Here is a 10,798-nt window from a genome sequence, read left to right on the forward strand (position 1 = left end):
AGCACAGTGGAAGCAAAGGCAGGCTCTGCATTCCAAGTACTCTCTGCTGACCCAGGCTTTGTTTCAACAGTGGTAGACAGAGGTGTAGGAAGCTGAGGAATAAGAACAAAAACTCACTATTATAACTCACAAACAAATAAAGACTTTAAGTTAGAATGGCTCACAGAACAAAACCTCACAAAGCTAAAAACCTGGACTGGCATGGTGCTTCCGTAGATAAAGGTGCTTCTTGTCCAGCTTGACGACCTGAGTTCAATTCCTATTACCTATATAGTAGGAGGAGGGAAATCACTCCTGCAAGTTGTTCTCTGATCAGTGCATGCGCGTGTGCAAGCACGTGTGTGTGTGTGTGTGTGTGTGTGTATGTTTGTGCACGCACACACACATAATAAATAAATGTAAATAAATAAATGTAAATATAAAAACAAGGGCTGGAGAGATGGCTCAGCAGTTAAGAGTACTGGCTGCTCTTCCAGAGGTCTTGAATTCAATTCCCAGCAACCACATGGTGGCTCACAACCATCTGTAAAGGGATCTGATGCCCTCTTCTGGTTGTCTGAAGACAGCAATAGCGACAGTGTACTCACATACATAAAATAAAAATAAAATCTTAAATAAAATAAAATAAAACTGGAGCTGAAGATGTAGCTCATTGGTAAGGCAATGCCTAGCATGCCCCAAACCCTGGGTTCAAGCCCCCATATTCCAGACGCATGCCTTTAATTCCAGTACTTAGGAGGCAAAGGCAGGTGGATCTCTGTGAGTTTGAGGCCAGCCTGCTCTGCTTGCTTTGTAGCAAGTTCCAGGTCAGCCAAGGCTATATAGTAAGACCCAGTCTCAAAACAACAACAACAACAAGAACAAACAAACAAACAACCCCAATAGTAGCAACAACAAAAGAAACTGTAAGGGGTTTGAAGATAGGAGGTCAGGACACGTGATATAAAAGTCATTGAGGGTTAAAGGTTTAAACAGGGGTGGGACAGGTGAACTGGAGAGGGTCTAGGGTAGGGATGGGTTATTCAAATCCAAGAACGTATGGAAAGTCTTTATGGAAACTTTCTGGTCATAGTGGCACATACCTTCAGTTCCAGCACTAGGGAGGAAGAGGCAGTCAGATCTCTGAATTTGAAGCCAACCTGGTCTACAGAGTGAGTTCCAGGAGAGCCAGGGCTACACAGAGAAACCCTGTCAGCAAAACAAAAACCAAAATCAACAGAAAAAGCTGTCAGGACAGGACTTGTATGTGGTGGGTGCAGTTAATTTAAATTATTTAGTGTGTGTGTGTGTGTGTGTGTGTGATATGCAGGCATGGGATTCAAACACACAAGGGCACATTTGTGCTATAGCATGCATGCGAAGGTCAGAGATCAAGTTGTTAGAATTGGTTCTGTTCACTTGGGAGGTAGAGGCAGGTGGATCTCTGCGTTCGAGGCCAGCCTGTTCTACAGAGTGAGTTCCAGGACAGCCAGGGCTACACAGAGAAACCCTGTCTCAAAAACAAAAACAAACAAAAACAAAAACAAAAACAAAAACAAAACAAACAAACAAAAAACCCAAAAAGAATTGGTTCTATCTACCATGTAACTCAAGGCTTGAATTTAATGTTAGCATTCTTTCTAGGCTCTGCCCAGCAGTTACCTGGCAACAGCCAGGTAGACCTGGCTTACCATACAAAGGGTTACTATAAAAGGGGCTCCTTGCTCTCTTATTCTCTGACTCTCTTCTTTCCCTGACTCCTTTCTCCCTCTTTCCCCTCCTCCTTCTCTTCTCTTCCTCCTCTTCCTTCCTCCTCTCTCTCTCTTTCTCTTTCTCTGTCCATTTCTGCCTCTACTTCTTTCTCAACTTCCCTTCCCATGTCCTACATAAACTCTATTCTACACTATACCCATCTTATGGTTGGTACCTTAGGGGGAAGGGAGGCTTCAGCATAGGCCCGCAGAGGCACTCCCTTCCACCTCACCATATCTTGTTCTACAAGATATGGCCCTCTTTTTGTTGTTGTTGTTATAAAACACACACTTAAGTTGTTGGGAAGCGACTTTATCCAGTAAGCCATCTCACTGCCTCCCCACCCCTATTTGTAAACTACTTAAATAATGCATTTTGCTTGTTTGTTTTGTTTTATTTTTTGTTGTTTTTGTTTTGTTTTGTTTTTTTTTTTTTTTTTTGAGACACAGAGAATAGACAGAGACAGCCTTGTCTGTCCTGGAACTTGCTCTGTAGACCACGTTGACCTCCTGCCTCTGTCTTCCAAGTGCTGCGATTAAAGGTGTGTGCCACCACCATTGGCAAAAAAAAAAAAAAGACTTTGAATACAGGTACCCTGCATGGGTGGATAATGCTTCCCCTAGAAGATATGGTTTATTCAATGAAAACCTTGGTGTTAAGGATGGAATATCTCCCCTATAACTACCTGGTTAGGAAGGCCTCAGAGACTCCTAGAATAACACAGGCTATTGTCATTGCTCTTGGTTGCTGTTACAGGGTTTCTTTTGTTGCAATAAAACACCATGACCATAAGCATTTTGGGGAAGAAAGGGTTTATTTTACTTAAACTTCTACATGAGTCTACAAACAGTCCCAGATCTATCCTTGTTTACATAGTGAGTTTAAAGCTAGAATAGGCTCTATGAAACCCTGTCTCTAACAGAACATAACAAAGCCATGTGGTGGTAGCCCACACATTTGATTCTTACACTTGACAGCCAGAAGCAGGAAGGTCTCTAAGTTGTTCGAGACCAGCCTGGTCCACAGGGTGAACTCAATGACAGCCAGGGCTATGCAGAGAAACCCTGCTTGGAAAAACAAAGCAAAATACAAAACAAAACAACACAACAACAACAACCTCACAAATGGAAAAAAACAAAACCCTACAGTCCCAAACCAGAAGCTTTGGTCCAAAGCATATCAAGTAAAAGCTCTATTTTTTTTTTTTTTTTTTGGTTTTTTCGAGACAGGGTTTTTCTGTGTAGTCCTGGCTGTCTTGGAACTCACTCTGTAGACCAGGCTGGCCTCAAACTCAGAAATCCGCCTGCCTCTGCCTCTCAAGTGCTGGGATTAAAGGCGTGCACTACCACGCCTGGCTTTCAAGTAAAAGTTCTTTATGAGCAACCTGATGTCCTAAGTGTTTGATCACTGGGGCCTCCAAAACAGAATGGCACACATCTGTAATCTTAACCATCTTAGCGGGAGGAGGGAAGCAGAGACAGGAGCATTGGCCAGAAGCTCTGGGGCAGCCAATCTGAAGCAAGCACTAAAACAGGAGAGACTCTTTCTCCCTTAACAAGCTGGAAGTTTTCCTCCAATCTCCACATGTAAATCGTAGCACACATAGGCACATTCACAGACACACACTCAATGATAATACAAACAAAACTGAAACAAACGAACGAACAAGCCAAGATTCAAAAGCCAATACTTGCTCTAAAACTTCTCACTTCTACTTCCTCCATCTGTCAATAAAACAAACAGTAGGTAATAATATATAGAAAAATGAGTGGGTAGCTAGGACTGAGACACGGCCTTGTATTGCTTGTTTTTATAAGTTGTTTTTTTTTTAACTTATTTTGAAGATTTTGATTTTATTTTTATTTTACATATATGGTTGCTTTTCCTACATATATGTAAATGTACAATGTGTGTGCAGTGCCCATGCAAACCAGAAGAGGGCATGAGATCACCTAGAACTGGAATTATGGGACAGCCATGTGGGTGCTAATAATCTGGGTCCTGTTGAAGAGCAGCCACTGCTCTTGACCACTGCATCATCATGTCTTCAGCTCCCTCTGGTCACTGTTTAATCAGAACAACAGAGAAACAAAACAAAAGGACAACTTATCAAGACTCTGTCTCAAAATAAGAAGTAACAATAGGGCTGTCAATGTGGTGATATGGCTTAGTAGTACTTGCCTAGTGTCTTAGTCAGGGTTTGTATTCCTGCACAAAACATCATGACCAAGAAGCAAGCTGGGAAGGAAAGGGTTTATTCAGCTTACACTTCCTCACTGCTGTTCATCACCAAAGGATGTCAGGACAGGAACTCACACAAGGCAGGAACTTGAAGGCTTCCCCTGGCTTGCTCAGCTTTTTCTTTCAAGGGTTTTGTTTTTGTTTTTGTTTTTTTGAGACAGGGGTTCTCTGTGTAGCCCTGGCTGTCCTGGAACTCACTCTGTAGACCAGGCTGGTCCCGAACTCAGAAATCCACCTGCCTCTGCCTCCCAAGTGCTGGGATTAAAGGCATGTACCACTGCTTCCTGCTCAGCTTGCTTTCTTATAGAACCCAGGACCACCAGCCCAGGGATGGCACCACTCACAATGGGGTGGGCCCTTCCCCCTTGATCACTAATTGAGAAAATTTACAGCTGGATGTCATGGAGACATTCCTCAAGGGAGGCTCCTTTCTCTGTGATAACTCCACCTTGTGTCAAGCTGACACACAAAACTAGCCAGTATATGAAAGACTGTGGGCTTGCTCAACCCTCAATATTGTGATAAATAAATATGTGCCTAGGTATGCTATAAGGAGGCTTGATTCTTCTCCCCTACTAAAATGTAAAATAATACTAGGGCTGGAGAGATGGCTCAGTGGTTAAGAGTCCTGGCTGCTTTGCCAGGGGTCCTGTGTTTCAATTCCCAGTACCAACATGACAGTTCACAATTGCCTGTAACTCATGTTCTGGGAGTCTGACACCTTCATATATACATGCAGGCAAAATACCAGAGCACATAAAATAAAATAATTTTTTAAAAAAACCGACTGCATTTTTACAGTTGGGTTTTTACTTTTTGTTTTGGGTATTCAACCCAGGGCCTTGTACATGCCACGCAGCTGTGTAGACCTGAGCTAGATTCCCATCCATTCCCAGAGACAGTTCTGGAGGGACCAGGCACACAGCTCACTGGTAGAATGTGTAGATAGCATGTACCTGGTTCAATTTCCAGCACCACCAATTATTTAATATATTTAAAAATCTTAGCCTTGCTGGGTGGTAGTACTACATGGCTTTAATCCCAGCACTTGAGAAGCAGGTAGATCTTTGAGCTGAGGTCAGCCTGGTCTACAGTGTGAGTTCCAAGACAGCCAGGCTACAGAGAGAAGTTCTATCTCAAAATAAACAAACAGATTAGCCTGGCTATGTACTCGTTGTTGTTATTCATCACTGTTATTCCTATAGAAATAGATCAAGAAAATAATGTGGCTTTACATCCTTATTTTTTAGAGGCATCTGACAGATATTAAATGCTAAGAAGGGTGGGTGATCACCTAACTTGTCTTGAAATATAACTCTTTAGCCCTTTATAAAAATCTCTGCAGTTTTACTAATTAAACATTTTCTTAGCCAGGCAGTGCTTTAATGCGCTTTCTTAGCACATGCCTTAACCCCAGCACTTGGGAGGCAGAGGCAGGTAGATCTCTGAGTTTGAGGCCAGCTTGGTCTACAGAGTGAGTTCCAGGACAGCCAGGGCTACACAGAGAAACCCTGTCTCAAAAAAAAAAAAAAAAAAAAAAAAAAAAAAAAAAAAAAAAGGGGGCTGGTGAGATGGCTCAGTGGATAAGAGCACCCGACTGCTCTTCCAAAGGTCCAGAGTTCAAATCCCAGCAACCACATGGTGGCTCACAACCATCTTTAACGAGATCTGGCTCCCTCTTCTGGAGTGTCTGAAGACAGCTACAGTGTACTTACATATAATCAATAAATAAATCTTAAAAAAAAAAAAAAAAAAAACCAAACCATTTTCTCAAATGGTTTACTATGAAAGAGCAAAGAAGAATGCTTATTAAACTTGTAGATAACAATTAGCGATAGACTGATGTATACAGAGTTCTAGGCTGGCTAGGGCTTCATAGTGAGACCCTATCTCAAAAATAAAACTAACTTGTAGATAACAAGATGGTGATTAGAAGGTAATAAGCTGAGTACACATCTAAAGAGGCTGATCAGTGAGTGACTCAATGGATTGGTATGTGCACTTAAAAACAACAAACCCTGCTGCACCAATACTCAATGAGGAGAACCCGATTTACCTGTATTTCAAGTGAAATAAAATTAGAACTTCTTAAATACATGCTCACAATCATCACTTACCATTTAGTATTACTACTATAAGCACTTGCTTATTATTGTGTAAGAGCTACCCAGCAATGATTGGTAGGACCCATTATACCAATTATAACCTAACTGATGCAGGATCAACTACGGTCCTCACACAAAATGCTGTGAGCGGAGGAAAGAGCTCAGTGGTGGAGTGCTTGCTCAGTAGCTGTGTCACGGTTTGAATGTGAACTGTCCTCACAGGCTCATGTATGTGAACACTTGGCCCCAGCTAGCAGCATTAGGTGTGGAACCTTTAGGTAGTAATGCTTAGTTGGCTGATGTGGGTTACTAGTGGGGAGGCCTAAGGATTATGGTCCAGTTGCAGGTCCATTAGAAACTCGATTCCCTGGGCTGGTGAGATGGCTCAGTGGGTAAGAGCACCCGCCTGCTCTTCCGAAGGTCAGGAGTTCAAATCCCAGCAACCACATGGTGGCTCACAACCATCTGGTAACAAGATCTTACATATAATAAATAAATAAATAAATCTTAAAAAAAAAAAAAAGAAAGCTTGACTAAAAAAAAAAAAAGAAACTCGGTTCCCTGGTCTGCCAGCATGTAATGAGTTGTACTACAAGCTCCAAATATCACGGTTGAGTCACTGTGTACCACACCTTCCCTGCCATGATTGCTCTTTATCCCCTGAATCACGAGCCAAAATACACCTCTTTAGGTTGTTTCTGTCAGGTATTATGTCATGTCACTTAGCATAAAGCCATGGATTTGATTCCAAGAAACACAGGCATACACAAGCAAAGCACACCAAGAGATAAAATAGCATTGTGTTTATTCCCAAACTGCTTCCTTGAACAAAGGAATCCTGGAGACTTTTTTTGGCCAGCCCACACATATTCATACATAGAGGCCTGGGTTACTTAGTTTAAATCAAGAAGGGAAGATGAGAGACATGTTTTTGAGTATGCTCAGCTCAAGGACATAGAGAAGGAATTCAAAACATTAAAAGAGTGGCCCTGAGTGTGTCAGCACTTGCTTAGTTTGCATCCTAAAGGTGGCACTTGATCTGTTTTTTAAGCTTCAGGTAAGGTACAAAAAGGCGCAAGTATTGTTGACACAAAATCCAGCTCTCATCTATCGGGAATAAGAGTTTATTCTGGAGTCAAAAATGAATGATCTTGACCCAGGATTTGGATCTCCCCCAAATAGCATGGTCCACTGTGGAAGCAGTTTCATCAAATTTTTATAACAGAACAAAGAAAGTAATAAATCAAGGCATTTAAACAATGTGTTGGTGGGAACGTGAGAAAGATATAGGTCTCTGATGGCTTGTTTAGTCCCTTGGTGGAGATAGGGTTCTGTCAAGTTCTGTTCAAAAGTTTTTAATCAGCTTAGGGGGATGTTAGGTGTGACGCAGGTGGTGGGCAATGAAAAGCTCCTTGCGGGGGTGCTAAAGACAGCCCAAGTTACATTCTAATTAGGTCCTAGACCTGCAACATTCCAAACTCTCCAGGCACTGAGCCTTTAGTCAGTCAATCAGACTTTGTAGACACAGCTTCTTTTCAGGAATTCTCCCTCACAATAGACAGATTATTTCCCGAGTTGATCTAATCCCCCAGTGAACTGGTCTCTGAAGGAGGTTTTACTTTGTATGCCAATTTAGGTTGTATCTAATGCCCAAGGTGATTATGTTTTATGGCCAGTTTAATTTCTACATCAGGATGCTTTAGAGCTGGTTCCTTTCCGAAAGGACCTTCCATACGGCATTTCAAATGGCCACGCGCTTGAGCTTCCTTTGGGGGAAGCTCTGACTGTGGTTTACAGTGGCGGTGCAGGGCCACTGAGACAGTCTCACTGTGTAACCTTGGCTGGTCTGTTTCTATGTAGATTAGTCTGGCCTCAGATTCACAAGGGATCCACCTGCCTCTGTCTCCCTCTGCTGGGATGAAAGGTGTGCACTATCACACCTGGCTTATTGTTAGGCTCTGAGACAAGCAGCTGTTTGCCCAAGCTTCTCAAGTCAAGTGTTGGGGTTACAAGCAGGAGCTCCCCCCCCCACACACACACACCAGCAGTGTTATACTGTCATAGTCACTTTAGGACAAAATCCTACCCTACTGTACAAATATTTTGTCATATAAAAATCCTTTTTAGTTGTCTTCACCAAAAGTAGTCAGGTGTGGTGGTGCAGTTTCAAACTCAACATTTGGAAGGCAGAAGCAAACAGATCTCTGTGCATTTTGGGCAGCCTGGTCTACACAGCATGTTCCAGGCCAGCCAGAGTCACATGGTGAGGCCCTGTCTCCAAGCAACAAGAGAAAATGTTGTCATAACCTCCTTTGCATTTCTCACTACGTATTGATTTCTCTGTTTTGTTTTATATAGTTTGAAACGATTTTTTTTTTCACCAGGACCATGATTATTGTGTTTGAGCCATGAAGCTTCTATCAAAAGGAATCCTCTCATTACAACACAAGGCAAAGTAGGCCGTTTGCACAACAGTTTTACACATAGACCTGGGCTTGATACAAATGGCATCACCTACAGCTTCTCTAACTTCATCCAGGTAATGAATTAGGCTGGGTTACAGTATTTATTTGGTAGGTTTCAGAACATTCCAAATGTATTTTGATATTGATGAGAACAGAAGATCGACATTGACTGGCAAGGCGATTCTGGGTAAAGGACCCCTAAAGTAAAGTGACTAGTTCCTTTCTTGGCCCAAAACTAACATGCACCGGGCATGGTGGCGCACGCCTTTGATCCCAGCACTTGGGAGGCAGAGGCAGGAGGATTTCTGAGTTTGAGGCCAGCCTGGTCTACAGAGTGAGTTCCAGGACAGCCAGGACTGCACAGAGAAACCCTGTCTCCAAAAACAAAAACAAAAACAAAAACAAAAACCTAACACACCCATAGCCTTTTCCTCCCCAGACACCAGAGATGCTAGAAGTGCCTAAGCCAAAAGTCTCTCTGGTTTCATCACTGCCAGAGGCTAGAGACGCCAGGAACGGGTTTGGTTTTCCCCTATTCCTTTACCCTAAAAGCCCACTCTTCACTGAAAACCACAATGAGGATGTGTCCAAACCATGAAGAATGAAAACTGAACTGCTCATCCCTCCTCCCCACCTACTGAGGCCTAATTAACTCTAGGGTAGTGGGCCTAAATGGCAGTCCTCTTCCAGAGACCTCTGCCCTGCTCTACGGGGTTTCTGCCTTCTTTCTCTCCCTTAAGCCCCATACAATAAGCTCCTTTTCTAAAACTCACCTTTGGTGGTCTGTAGACTTCATTCTTTGAATTCATGAAACAAATACCTGGAAGCCCCTGGCTTAGATTGGCTCCGGTGGCCACCGAGTTTCTGGGGTGCTAGCCTCTCAAGCACAATAGAGCCAAGAAAGACTCTGCTGCTCTCACGGGCACCCCAAAATTCCCTTGTCAATATCCCAAAGAAGTAAGGCTTGCAAATAGGCTTCTTTTATTCCAACCTTAATTACTAATCCCTACTTTCAGGCCTGACTATGCATAATGAAACTGTGCTAGTTTGTCCTCATTGTCCTGATAAAGCATCTGCCAGCAACTTAGAAATAGTTTACTTTGGCTCAGGGTTCAGCCCATCATCTCAGGAAAGGCAGAGCAGTGGGGATGTGAGGTGGCTGCAGCCACATTCCTTCTGCAGTCAGGGAGCAGAGAGAGGTGCTACTGATCTGCTCTGCTTGCTTGCTGGCTCTTTCCTGGGAAAAAGAATGGTTCCACTCACACTCAGGGTGGGGCATCCCTCTTCATTTCAATGTTTTTAGAAATACCCTCATAGAAGCATCCATGGTGTTTCCATGGTGACTCTAAATCTAGTCAAGTTGGAAATAAAGATTAGGTGTCAAAGATTGATCGGTTTGTTTGTTTGTTTGTTTATTTATTTATTTATTTGAGACAGGATCTCACTAGAAGCCTTGGCAAACCTGAAACTCTCTATGTAGACCAGGTTGGCTTTGAACTCACAGAGTATCACCTGCCTTTGCCTTCTGAATGCTGGGATTAAAAGGATAGAATACATAGGTTTGTACAGGTTTTTAAAGATTTATTTTGGTACCTATTTATGTGTATGTGTGAGTGCCCGAGAGCACACATGTGTACCACGTATATGTAGAAGCCCATAGAGTTCAGTGGCAGAATCAGATCCTTTGGAACTAAAGTTTTGGTTGGTGTGAGTCACCATGTGAGTGTTGGGAACCTACTCTCGGTCCTCTGCAAGAGTAGTAAGTGCTCTTAACCATTGAGCCATCTCCCCAGTCCCTAAAAATGCTGAGGTTTTTGTTTTTTGTTTTGTTTTGTTTTTTGACTTTTCAGGGTTTTTAATAGTCACACGCAGAGGTCTGCTTCATTTCAGATCCTTCACTGCCAAACCTGGGGGTAGGGACTGCTTCAGCTTCTCTGCTTGTCTGTGATAACCAGGGTGTAAAGGTACCTGCTGCAGCGAACCTTGAACTTCACATTATCCTCGTTCTTCTTGATCTTGAGAGACTTGGCATCCTTCCGCTGGGCTGTCAGCAGAAAGTCCTTGATCTCCTGAATTTTCCGAGGCATGGCGACGCGGGCTCGGCTCTGGCGTCCGTACCCGTGCTCCCTGCGCCCTCCCCGGCTGCGGATCGCCCCAAATGCTGAGTTTTAAACTGAAAGAACCTAGTGGGGAAACCCCCACCCAACTCAACATCAGCAGCCTGAGGTCAGAGGGGTGGGAGATAGGGAAGCGATG

General features: G+C 43.2%; 1 pseudogene; it reads right to left on the minus strand.

Moving 5' to 3' along the window:
- Positions 1-10,391: 10,391 nt before the first annotated feature.
- LOC110294676 lies at positions 10,392-10,685 on the minus strand (annotated as a pseudogene).
- Between the last annotated feature and the right edge of the window lie 113 nt (positions 10,686-10,798).

This window comes from Mus caroli, chromosome 5, assembly GCF_900094665.2.
Source record: "Mus caroli chromosome 5, CAROLI_EIJ_v1.1, whole genome shotgun sequence".
In the NCBI taxonomy this organism is placed as follows: domain Eukaryota; kingdom Metazoa; phylum Chordata; class Mammalia; order Rodentia; family Muridae; genus Mus; species Mus caroli.